The sequence below is a fragment of the Nycticebus coucang genome, chromosome 5 (assembly GCF_027406575.1).
Source record: "Nycticebus coucang isolate mNycCou1 chromosome 5, mNycCou1.pri, whole genome shotgun sequence".
Classification (NCBI taxonomy): Eukaryota; Metazoa; Chordata; class Mammalia; order Primates; family Lorisidae; genus Nycticebus; species Nycticebus coucang.
Window position 1 is genome coordinate 112,328,525 of NC_069784.1, and position 14,030 is coordinate 112,342,554.

At 34.2% G+C, this 14,030-nt stretch overlaps 1 protein-coding gene across 7 annotated transcripts in view; it reads right to left on the reverse strand.

The window, feature by feature from the left end:
* Positions 1-14,030, reverse strand: part of AHI1 (Abelson helper integration site 1) — a 233,237-nt gene that overhangs the window by 47,560 nt on the left and 171,647 nt on the right. Inside the window, exons 22-23 of one of the 7 annotated variants that reach the window (XR_008380180.1) lie at positions 2,564-2,611; positions 301-479 (exon numbers count right to left, since the gene is read on the reverse strand). The exons of the other annotated variants lie outside the window; for them this stretch is intronic. The gene's annotated coding sequence lies outside the window, so the exon portion shown is untranslated. The remainder of the gene's footprint in view (positions 1-300; positions 480-2,563; positions 2,612-14,030) is intronic. 7 annotated transcript variants of the gene reach the window in all.

Here is a 14,030-nt window from a genome sequence, read left to right on the forward strand (position 1 = left end):
GTTTTAGTCTTCAATCAGTATGAATGAATATTTTAATTCTTACAACAAAAAATAATCTGATGTTAACCAATCAGTTATTTTTCTATTGTTAATCTGTTCCCTCATGACAAGGAAATTAACTTTAAAAAGACCAATCTGCTGTATATTTTTTGTTTTTGTTTTTGTCAGATCTTATCTGTCTATAAAATCAGTCTCTTTTGGTTGGCTCACTGGAATACTTACTCTATGTTATGGAATGAAGTGTTGCCCAATTCTAGCAAATAAAGCCAATTAAAAACTTTAAATGTGTTGCAACTTTACCTTTTGACAGGTACTTTGTCTATTTTGACTGCAGGAATATGAATGGTTCCCATCTGGTTGTGTCTATTTTCTGATGGGTCCTTTGTTTATGAAGTTGTGCCCCATACATGTACAGATCAGCACTCTGCCAAAGACTAAGAGCACTTCTTATGGTTACCAGCAGGATTCTTACCAATTAACTGGAAAGTGAAATATAAAGTAAAATAAATTTTAAGAAAGTTTCATTTCTTAATCAGGCCTGTTAAGGAATATTTGGTCTTGTGTAGTAAAATTAAAGAATGACCACACACACACACAATCCCCAAAATCAAAACTACCAAATTTGGTAGAAACCCAAATTTAATAATAATCCTGGACTGTTTGTACAAAAAAACCACATTTTTAAACATTCAAATTATTCCTTTGATAATAGTGACATTGGGATCATATTTTATTCACAGAAGAAACGTATGGTCTTATTTCTAGCATCATGTGGTAGAAACATAGTCTCTTGCCATTATTTTCATGAATACCACATAAGACAACAGGAAAGATATTTGTAAAAAAGAAATCAAGGTCCTGTTATTTTATACTGATCTTTCCTAGATAATAACACATTAAGAAAATAGAGATAAAGAAAGTAAATAATTGCACAAAGTTTATTGTCTCTGTACTAGATAAAATACCTGCTCCTATCCGGCTAGTATATGCGAAACTTAAACACTTTGTCAAACAAGTATTTTAAAGTATTTAATTCCAAGTATCTTCTGATAAAATAAGGACTAAAGGTAATGGAAAGAATGCAAAATTAGGAATTAAGAGTGAGTTTCAAGCCCTATCTGGGCCTCCAAGATTAAAGTACATCAGAAAACACTCATTTGTCTGTAAAATAAGAGGTTTAGGCCGGATGGTATGTGGTATGCACGCTAGCCTTTGAAAGGAGGGGAATCTTTCACTGCATGGAAGGCTGCATTAATTTAGTTGTAATCAAATTAGGCCTCATTCAAAAAACTTGAATTAGACAATACTTAAAAATGCACACTATTTTGTAAAAATCTAACTAAACTAATATGTAGTTAATAATTTCAAAAGATGAAAACCATTGGTTAATTTTAAAGTTTACTAACCTTTTAATGACTTTGTTGTGCCTACTTTGTTGGAAAGGATTTTGAATGAATATTTGTTTGTAGCCTGGAGGTCTCCAGTTTCAGCTGATCCTCTAGATGGGTACTGGTCATTTGTGACCTTAAGGGTGTCTTGAAGATTCACAGCAATAAGTGGTTGAAAAGCAAGAAAGCATTTTGGGGGCATATTGCTGGAGGGGTAGGGATTCTGCCGCATTTTGCTATATTTCAATCAGATCTTTCTTAGCATCAATGATGAATTTAATCTATTGGGAGCTCAATCAATTCCATCTCTAGTTATTTAAGTACCTTGGTAATATCAACTAGATGAGGCTGAAGTGCTAATTTGAATATTAGCACTTTTCATTGTATTTGCCAATTAATAGGTCTATAACAGCTACACATTCTTCAAATGATTTGCATATATCATCCCGCTCATCAATGACCTCTGTTAACTGGAAATAATGTTCATCCAAAATTTCCTTTTGAAAAAGAAGGGTTTTGAAAAAAGTATTTTGAAAAACTATTTTTGGCTCAGTGCCCCTAGCTCAGCTGTTAGGGTGCTGGTCACATGCACCAGGGCTGGTGGGTTTGAACCTGGCCCAGGTCTACTAAACAAACAAACAAAAAAAATAGTTGGGCATTGTGGCAGGTGCCTGTAGTCCCAGCTGCTTGGGAGGCTGAGGCAAAACAATAGCTTGAGCCCAAGAGTTTGAGGTTGCTGTGAGCTGTGATGCTACAGAACTCTACAGAGGGCAACATAGTAAGACTCTGCCTCAAAAAAAAAAAAAAAAAAAGAAAAGAAAAAGCTATCTTTTTTCGAAGTGATGGGATTTTTGCTACATAGCATACATATATAGACTTCGTTTTACCTTGCAAAGAAATATTCAAATCATTTTGATTTGACATGCCATCACACAGAAACAGTGCATTCCTATCGAAACCTACTTTCAATAATTCACATTGCTGATTCCCTTGTTGATAACATTTACCTATCTGTTCTCACAGAGATAAAATTTTGGCTAACACATGTCTCTGCTATAGCCAACACTAGAATGATATGGCAAATTCACACTGAAAACCTTATCCTTCAACTTCTACATGTTACAAAACTCAGGATGCCATGTTACATTTGCATGAATACAATTAATGATACTTACAACTTGCTGCAAAATGTCTCTTAAAATAGTAGCTTTAGCACAGAGATGCTGCTGATGCAAGATACAAAAAAAAGAAATGAGAGCTTTTGGATCTGTTAGTACTTTTTTAAAAAATTTGTGCAATAAACTCTTCCTGTTTTTCTGTGATAGGTGTACCATCTATATATGTACTCACTAAATTTACCAAATTTAGTCCAATTTCATGGTATTCATCTTTTTCAAGATATCTATTCCCTGTGTTTTGTTCTCAAGAGTACCAAAGTGAGTAACTCTTCATAGCAAAGAAAATTTTGTTATAACCGGGATGAAGTATAAAACCTGTGTTGAGTCAGTAGTATTTTTTTTTTGTTGTTGTTGTTGTTGTTGTTGTTTTTTAGACAGAGTCTCAAGTTGTCACCCTGGGTAAAGTGCTATGGCATCACAGCTTATAGCAACCTCAGACTCTTGGGGCTTAAGCGATTCTCTTGCTTCAGCCTCCCAAGTAGCTGGGATTACAGGCGCCTGCCACAATACCCAGCTATTTTGTTGTTGTTGCAGTTGTCATTGTTGTTTTACAGGCCCTGGCCGGGTTTGAATCTGCCAGCTCTGGTGGATGTGGCTGGCACCCTACCAACTGAGCTACTGGTGCCACCTGAGTCAGTAGTATTTGTTGATTTACCCAGAGCAATTGAATAATACATATTTTCCTTTTGAGGTATTGCATGAAGTTGTCTGTTAAGTTGAAGGTTAATTCATGCTACTGATCAGTTATGGTTCTCCTTGAAAGAGGCAGTTTGTACGTTGAAACATTATTGGGGTCTAAATATTCTACAACTTCAACAATGCATTCTTTCACAATTTCTACATCACTGAATGGCTTCTCTTTTTTCCTGAGTATATAAGATATTTTATAAGTTGCTTCAGTGGCATGATTTCCAGGTTTTATTATTGCTTGAAAAATTTGCCTTTGGTTTTGTTTTTTGTCTTTTAATTTCTGCAATACAACATTTTGTGCCTCTATTTTTTTTTAAAATTTTCTTTATTAGATCATAACTGTGTACTGCAATTATGGGGTATAATGTGCTAACTATATACAATCTAGAATGTTCACATCAAACTGGTCAACATATCATTCATCTCACTTATTCAATTGTTGTGTTTAGACATTTATACTCTTAATATATTTGACGTGTATGCTTGCAATATACATAGTAGGTGAGGTCTCACCAAGTACCCTCCCTCCACCCGTTCCCCCCTTCCTTCCCCTTCTCTCCTTCTTTCTGGGCTATAATTGTGTTTTATCTTTTATATGGAAGTGTGGGTGGTTATATATTGATTTCATAATAGTATTGAGTACATTGGATTTTTTTCCCATTCTTGAGATGCTTTACTAAGAAGAATATGATCTGAAATTCCGATAGCAGACAGTTTCAGAACCCCAGCAAGACTCAATTCAAATAAAGCATCTCCTAGACACATTGTAATTAACTTTGCCAAAGTTAACATGAAGGAGAAAATTCTGCAAGCAGCCAGACATAAGAAAATCATAACCTATCAGGGGAAGAATATTAGAATGACTGCAGATTTCTCAGCTGAAACTTTTCAAGCCAGAAGAGGATGGTCAGCTACCTTTAATCTCCTAAAACAAAACAACTTTCAGCTCAGGATCCTGTACCCAGCTAAACTGAGTTTCATTTGTGATGGAGAAATCAAATACTTTAATGATATATACATGTTGAAGAAATCTGCCATAACCAAACCAGCTTTCCAGGACATTCTCAGACCCATCCTCCACAATGACCAGCACAATGCTCTATAACCAAAGTAAGTTCACTCAGAAATTTTTGATCAAAACCCAACTTCCACAATGGTGAAGGGATCAAAAACGTCCACAGGATTTTTGAAAAATTTAGTGCCTCTCTAATTTAAAACATTTGTAATCCTTAGAGGTGTTACAATGCTGACAAGCATTGAATTTCTGTAATGTTGATATTGAGGTATCAGAAAGCAAGCAAATCATTTTATCTTCAGCAAAAACAAGATAATACTGCAATTCCCAAACATCATTCAAAAAAATCTGTTTACTTCCTTTAGTGTTCGCTTGGTCTTCTTTGACATGATGGGCTGTTAAGTAGACAGAATTAAAAAAATACCGTTCGGCTGGGCAACTATTCACAAATTAGACATCAAACAGAAACACAGGGCGCTTTTATTAAAACTCCCACCAACCAGCTTCCTATGATAGTGGTGACAGGCAGGGGAAGTTAGAACCAAGTCATGAGCTAGGAGGTGTCAATTTAGTCCTTATGGCTTACTAATATTCTAATTGTGCTGATGAATCTTGGAGGATTATTTTGTTGAAACTTATTTTATTCTTTTGTATTTTAAATAAATTCAATTAAAAAATAAAAATATAAAAAAATGAACAAAAATATATTAATAAAAATGAAAGGGTTTGTTCTGGAAGATTTGGATTCAGTCCCGAGGCTGCATCTAAAGACATAGAAGGCCTCATGTGTCTTTAAGGCCACAGGTTCCCCACCCCTGTTCTAGCCTATCAAACTAGGTGCTCAAATAATTATTACAAAAGAATAGCATTCATAGATATTAAAGTAAGTTAAAAATATTTACCGGTTAATAGCATGCCTTTATTATTTGTGATCATACATGACTTGGAAAAGTTTCTGTCTGATTGTTGCAATGCCATACAGGGAAAACCTAGTAATAATTAAATAACAATAATGATAAAGCATTTCTTCTGAATTTGCCATTTGGAAATCTATTTTTTCTCCTTTGACAGATAGAAATGACTGTCCAAGTCAGACAGAACTTGACCTTTGAACTTCAAAAAGCTACTTTACAATTGAAAGCTCATTTTTGTATGATGGTGGGGCTGTCAGCTATGTCCCCTAAAGTCATATGTTGAAACTAATCATCAACGTTATGGTGGGCTCTTTGGGAGACGATTAGATCATGACAGGAGGAATGAGATTAATGCCCTTACAAAAGAAGCCCCAGAGAGGTTTATTTTCCCTTCCACATTATAAAGACACAACAAGAGGTCATCATCTATGACCCAGGAAAAGGACCCTTACCAGACACAAAATCTGCCAATGTTTTGATCTTGGGCTTTCCAGCTTCCAGAATTGTGAGAAATAAGACCCTGTTACAGTAGCCCAAACAGACTTAGTTAAAACTTTTCTTACTGCAAATCATAATTCAAATACTTTGTTATAATGAATCATTAGTGTTTCATCAAAAAAGGTACTAAAATATATCTTTTAAATGGTTATTCCCTTAAAAAAAAATCAGGAGAATTTTGTAGACCTATAGGAGAAAATTGAGAATGTACTTTCATTTTCTTTCTTGGGAGGGATAATCTGCTCACTAAAATTATAAATCACTGGTTTAAATTAGGGTTCTACCTAAACCTGTGCCAGCATCACCTAGAAACTTGTTAAAAATGCAAATTCTTGCGCCCTATTCCAGATCAACTGAATCAATTCAGGGGACGGGCCCAGTAATCTGCCCTTCAACAATTCTTTCAGGGGATTCTGATACACCTAAAGCTTAGTTAACACTTTATTTTAATGATCTGCTCTATAAAACATGCACACTTATTTTCTGCACATATCAAACATTGAATGGAATGAAGACAAATAATCAAAAATATAAAACCAAATATTATTTAAAAATGTTACTGCAAAACTTAAGGAACTAAAATGGCTCTCCTTTTCCATTTACTAGCTTTACTTATCTTGCTTAGTTTCCTTTCTGTTATACTGAAATGTTAACTAGCTCCAGATTTGGGTAATTTAGCATCTATTACTTTCTCATCTTTCTCAACACTTTTAATGCTCCAACTACAACTAGGAGGCATTGTAAACAATTTTTAGGTATCCCTAAAACCTCTTAAAGATTAGCTAAATTTTAATAATAAGAAACAATGCCAAATTTAAAAATCAAATCTGTTTACCAACAGTAATACCAGTGACCTCTTATCAGCTATTCTTACAATAATGCATAAAAGAGACAAAAAGCCTGGTCCTCAGGGAGGTTCTCCCCCCTCCCCTTTTTTTTGAAACAGGGTCTGCTCTGTCACATAGGCTAGAGTGTAGTGTTGTCATCATAACTCTCTGCAACTTTAAACTCCTGAGTTTAAGCAATCCTCCTTCCTTAGCCTCCCAGGACTACTGGTATATGCCACCATGCCTAGCTAATTTCTTTGTTTAAATTTTTGGTAGAGTTAGGGTCTATGTTACTAAGCTGGTCTTGAATTCTAGGCTTCAGGAAATCCTCCTGCCTCAGCTTCCCAAAGTACCTGGCCAGGAAGCTTCCATTTTATTGGATGTTCCATGTTCCATTGTTTTTGGGCCTGGTGGACCTTCTTAATAAATGGTGTACTTTTAACATTTGTACGTTACTCTTTTGTTTCTCTATTATTATGTTTCTAATAAATAGTACCAGGGTACATGCAGATAATAATATTAAAATAATAATTTACTCATGAATTATTTCAGAAAAATATAATGAATTTCTTTAAATTCTCTTAATGAACCATAAGCTATAAACAAAATTACTAGTACAATTAACTTAATGCAGACAATTTTTAAAATAAGAATAAATTCAAGTGTTTGTAAATAATGTATTATTCACAATTTACAGATACAATTTCAAAATTTATATATTTTATACTTCATAGTACAAAGGAGTGATGTATAGAGATTATACATATAAATATATCTCTCATGATAAATGAAACATTATTCTATTTACTCTATTATCTTTACTTGGTTTTCTTTACCTGTAGATGCTACTTTCTAGGCCAGGTCCTTTCAATAGCAACAAGTGTTTTGATAGGTAGCAAAAACATTTTAAAAATACATAAACATCCAAGTTTATAAACACAGTCATGCACCACATAATAGTGTTTTGGTCAATGACAGACTATACATATGGCAGTGGGCCCATAAAATTATAAGAAGGGCCGAGAAACTGTTGCCTAGTGATGATGGTATAACTGCCATTATGTAATGGCAAAACTACTTTATTTTCAAAGTAAATTTAGTGTAGCCTAAAGTATACAGTGTGTATAAAGTCTACAGTAGTGTACAGTAGTGTCATAGGCTCTCACATTCACTCCCCACTCACTGAGTCACTTAGAGCCATTTCCCGTCTTGCAAGTTCCATTCGTGATTAAGTGTCCTATACAGACATACCATTTTTATCTTTTCTACCACATTTTTACTGTTTCAGAATGATTAGAATTTCAGGAATGTCCAATTTTTTTTTTCTCTGCTGCACAATGGAAGAGTTTAGAGTTGTCTTGGGCCACACATTAAATACAAAAACACTAATGAAAGCTAATTAGCAAAGATAAGATCTATGCAGACTTTTTATGATATCTGATACCACAGATGGGCAAAAAAATCTTTATAAAATCAGTATGTGGCCTAAGGGCCACAGGATGGACAACCCTGTATAGGTTTGCAGTCTAGGAGCAATAGGCTATACCATATAGCCTAGATGTGTAGTAGGCTGTACTATCTAGGTTTGTGTGAGTTTACTGTATGATGCTTGCACAAAAACAAAATCATCTAATAATAAAATTTTGCACAATATATTCCTGCCATTAAGTGATGCATAACTGTATTAAAATTTAAATTTACTAATATGTTTGTTAAAAATACATGAATATATAAATATAAAAAAGTATAAAAATAAACACATAGGATAGGTTACGAGGGGACCTCCTATATTACTCAGGAAAAGCACTCAGGAAAAAGTTCTAAATGAGTTATAATTCTCACTGTTCTCTTATAGAGGGTGTATTTTTCTGTGCTTAAATGTTTATAATAACTATAAAAACACATTACTTGAAAATAACAATGAGGTCTATAGATAGGTCTTTCGAGAATATTAAATTTCTCTTTAATGGCATCTCTAGGACTTCTGTAGGGCAGAGAGTTGGTGTCCTTGATATTTCAAGGTAATCTATACAGAAATGTTTCAGAACTACTTAACAGTATTCCTAAGGGATTTAAATTTATCAACAGAAGTTGTTAAAATTATAAATAATGTCTAAAATGAATGAATGAATTAATATCTCACTCATGCACCATGGATAAGTATGGGAAATAAAAGAAATATAGTTTATATCCCTTGACCTGATGAAGCTTAGGACACAGTTAAGAAAACTGTTTCAAACGTTACATATTTAAAAATCCATATTCATTAAGTGAGCATAAATTAATATCTTTGTGATAATCTTAGTTATCATAAGCTTTATGATAAGCTTACTTTTTTGAGGTATTTTATTTTTTAAAAATCTCATTTAGATGCCTTAGATTTTTTTCAACCAAGGTTTTAAAACTCATTATATTTCAAACAATCACCTAAACCTCAGTTGGGGGTTCTCTCAGCATTGATGTACATCTACTGTTATTACATAACAATCTTTTATTATAGATGTGTCTATGTATTTATCTAGCTATATTTGGAAATATAGATCTCTACTATACCTTTAATGCTTGCTATGTACAGGAATGTGCTAATAACAATTTCACGAAAATACACATATGTATGTTCATGCATACATATATTTATAAACACACATACATATTCACAGCAACTATCCTATTTACCATTTATTAGGCCTTAGTCTCTTAAAATATAAACCAAAAGAATCATTATTTATATAAATTATACGGTATGGCAGAATCTAGATGTTAGCAAGTTTGCTTTTCTCCCAAATCAATGCTCCGAATCACTAAACTTAAGTTATGAGCCTTCATGAACGAAGGGAATACAAAAAGCCTGCTTGGATTACTGCTTGTCCCTTCCCTTAAGATTATATCAAAAAAGAGCTCTAAAGCTATGGCATTTCTTTATTAAAGAAGGCACTTGAAGATAACTGAAGTACTTTTCTTTATATTAGTTTCTGAGTCACAATTTGTTGAGGCCACCAAGTGAGGAAGTTACATGGGAAACTGAAATTAGATTAAAGCAACAGTGCAAATATTATATATTTATTAACATCTGTGTCCATCTGATTACTGAAGTGTATATTTACAAATATAGGGAATTAATGAAATGACTAGAGAAGCAATGATAATTTGAAAATGCTGTTAAGACATCTTGAGTTTTTCTTTTTTTTTTTAACACAGGGTTTCACTTTATTGCACAGGCCTGAGTGCAGGGGCAGAGTCATAACTCATGAGCTCTGAGAATGGGCTTGAACTCCTCTCCTCTAACCTCAACTTTCCAAGTAGCTAAGACCAAAAGTTTTTTTATTATTATTATTTTTTTGTAGAGACAGGATCTCGCTATGTTGCCCAGGCTGGTTTCAAACTCCTGGGCAAAAGTGATTCTTCCACCTTGGACTCCCAAAAGTGTTGGGATTATAGGTGTGAGTCACCATGCTCAGCCATGAGTAATAAATTTAAATGAGAAAGATGACAGCCAGACGTCAGTAATTAACTGCTCACTCATTAAAACACTGAGGCTTATCTATTTCTAATTCCAATGTCAACGCACGTATTCTGGGAAAAGCTAATGCACATACATGTGAGTGTGTGGTTTAACGGGAAAGAAGGTAAGGATATAATAAAGAATAATAAATAAAGTAATGGAAAATATCCCTACATTAGCATATATTTCTAATTGTGACAAACAAGCAAATATAGACAGCAGAATAGGGACTCTAAAACATAGCAAAATAGAAAGTAGCAAACCAAATCTTAAAAAGCAAATAAAAACTTCTGAGCTTAAAGATAAATGATTGGAATCACTTTCAGAATGCTTAAGTAATGAAAACTGGCTTCTCCATTAAAGCAAGAAAAACACTGGCAAAACTGTCAACACTGACTTTATCAGAACGATGGAAACTAACCAAGTACTTGCAGTAAACTGAGGAGTGTGTATTTAGGAAAATGGCTCAATCTTCTACAGCAAGCTTTGTGGAATTTTAACTTACCCTGTTCCTCTTACCTCTAGCCAGCTCTGTGGTAGCCTTGAAAGCTAACAAAATCACAAATGGGGAGGTGTGAAATCTAGCAGACTAGTAGTCATGAAATGGAGCAGGATAGTTTAGAGTACCTCCAAAGCCTCAGAGAAGTATCCCTCTTATGTCTTAAGTAGTAGTTACCTAAAAAGCTCTAGCCTCAGGGCTCATCTCTATTTGATATGACTTAGAGTATGCTATGTGGATGGTAGTATCCCTAAAGTGCTTACCAAAAACAATCAATGGCAACTGTTTAACATAATACCTACTGAATAGAGACTAGAGAGTTTGATTTTCTAGTTTGCTACATTGTATTATCTCAAATAACCAGTTATCAACAAAAATTATGAAAGATGTAAAGAAATAAGAAAGAATGACCCCCACATAGGACGCAAAAAAGTTAACAGAATTGTTCATGAGAAAGGTCAGATATTAGACGTACTAGATAAAGATTTTAAATCAGCTATAAAATAGATGTGTTTAAAAACCTAAAGAATTATCTAAAGAATTAAGAGAAACTTAATTCTTAATTCTTTAGATAATTTTTAATTATCTTGATACGTAAGTCTATAAATTAATCTAATCTAAAGAATTAAGATAATGATATCTCACCAAATTAAAAAAAAATCAATGTGAAGATAGAATTAAAAACAAAAACAAGAGAAATTCTACAATTGAAAAGTACAGTATTCACTACAGGGAAATCAACAGTAGATCTCAACAGCAGAAGAATCAGTACACTTAAAGATTAAGTAAGGCCTAGAGGGGAGGAGGGGGTATTGGTAAGCTCTCACCTCATGGCAACAATGTAAGTGTACACAGCCCAGCCCCTGGGTGAAAGGACTTGAACTTCACCTAACAAATGCAAATCATGTAACCCAATTATTTATAACATGTTAATCTGAAACTTAAAAAAAAAAAAAAAAAAAAAGAGGAGCCACCCAAATGAATCTTATCTTTATCCAGATGTGATTATAGATCATAGGATCCTAGACTTTAATACTAACATCAGGATTAGATGAAACTTTGGGAGGTTTTGGTTGGACTAACCATAATGTTTGTGTAGGAGGAATGTAAATCATTAAAGGCAAAGATAGATTATCATAGGCTATTGCCTGAGTAGTCCACATTTCATACCTCTCTCTCTGTATTACGGGCCTGGCCACGTAACTTGATTAGGTCAATAAGACAATAGGAAACATTGAGGCAAGGAGTCTTGAAATCTTTTTTTTTTTTTTGGTTTTTGGCCAGGGCTAGGTTTGAACCCGCCACCTCTGGCATATGGGACCGGCGCCCTACTCCTTGAGCCACAGGCGCCGCCCAAGGCAAGGAGTCTTGAAAAGTGACTGTGAGGCCACCCAAAATCATCTTACCACAAGCCTATCTGACCACAGATACATGAGCGAGTTCAGCTAAGTTTGTCTGGGAAGCACACGACAAACCCACAGAATCAAGTGACAGACAAGCCAGTTTGTTGTTTTAAGTTAGTGAGTTTTGGAGCAAGTAGACAGTCCTAGGATAAAGAAACAGCAGAGACAGCAGAGAAAGTTTACTGGACAGCAGAGAAAGTTTACTGCTGTCCCAAATTGCAAAAGCACAGGACTTTTGAGGATATTTTCTAGCCAGGATAGAGATGGGGAGCATTTGCCAAATCAATGGCTACATACCAAGTACCAGTATCAGTATTAATTTAATCCAGTAAATATGGCATGTAAGTTTAAAAAAAGACAATATACATCCATTTTTGTTTAGCTCTTTTCTTTCCATCTAAGAAACACTTCTGTAAAGGATTAATTTTAAAAAAATATGTTGACAAGCTTACAAGGTATAAAGATACATGAAAGTCACCCCTGAAGTCACCATAATAGGGAAAATGGGAAATTGTAGTTAAATTTGCCTTTATTTACAAAATAGTCATTAAAAAATTTTTAAACAAGAGTGGTCAACACATACAGAATATTTTATAAATAATTTTTAAAATTCTATAATAAATATTTTGTAAATATGGATATATTTAGCCACAATTTCCCATCTTCCCTATTATGGCAACTTCAGGAGCAACTTTTGTGACACCCTGTAGTTTGTATGGCAATGATAGCATAAAGAAGGCAGGAGGGAAAAGAACAATACTGAAGCAAAATTTTAAGCTAGTAGTAATCCTAACTAGTTTGTTTTAAAATAGTCTTAACCACTAAGATAACAACTTAAAATGTATTAAAAGGAAAAGAGAATTAAAATTACATAGTAAAAAATGCCAACTTAGCCCCCCCAAAGTGAGTAATGCAACAAAAAAAGACAACTAAAATATACAATAGACCTATAAAATTCAATACCAAGTTGTACACTTAATCTTACCTTATTAGCAACTAAATATAAACTCAAACTGAAAGCAGACATTACCTGAATGGATACAATACATGCTTTAACTACAAACTGCATAAAAGAGGAACACTTCAGATTTACAGACACAAAACAGTTGAAAAGGATGGAAAAAGCCATACTACACAAACAGAAATCGAGAGAGACTTGGGAGTGACTGTTTCAATATCAGGCTAAGTACACTTTAAGATAAAAACTGTCACTATAGACAAAGTAAAACATTTCATAATGATAAAAGGTAAACCAATCAGAAATATCAAAGTAAACATAAACATATATGCATCTAGTATAGTCCCAAAAGACACTAAGGCACAACCAATAGAACTAAAAGGTGAAACAGACAATTCAACAACAATTACTGGAAAATTCAATATTCCACCACTTGTAACAGAGAAAACTAGACAGAAGGTCAACATGGAGATAAAAGACTTGATCAATACTATAAACTAACTAGACTTAATGGATGTCTATTAAGACATTCCACTTAACAAAAGCAGAATACATATTCTTCTCAAGTGCACAATGACCATTCTCTAGGTTAAAAAAAAGTAAAAAAAAAAACCAAACAAACCAAAGTTTAAAACCTGAAATCAGGGTGGCACCTGTGGCTCAGTCAGTAAAGCGCCGGCCCCATATACTGAGGGTGACGGGTTCAAACCTGGCCCCAGCCAAACTGCAACAAAATAATAGCCGGGTGTATGGCAGGCGCCTGTAGTCCCAGCTACTCAGGAGGCTGAGGCAAGAGACTCGCCTAAGCCCAGGAGCTGGAGGTTGCTGTGAGCTGTGAGCTGTGATGCCATAGCACTCAACCAAGGGCAATAAAGTGAGACAGAGTCTAAAAAAAAAAAGAAAAAAGAATGAAAACCTGAAATCATAGGAAGTACAGAAGTACATTCCCCAAGCACAAGGGATTAAAGATAACTCAGTTACAGAATATTATTTGGGAAATTCACAAATGTGTGAAAATTAAACAACACATTCCAAATAACCACCAAGTCAAAAAATAAAACATGAGGGAAATTAGAAGAGTATAAATGAACAACAACAACAAAACTCCCAAACAACCCACAACATACTAATATCTGTGCTGTGTAAGAAAGGTAGTGA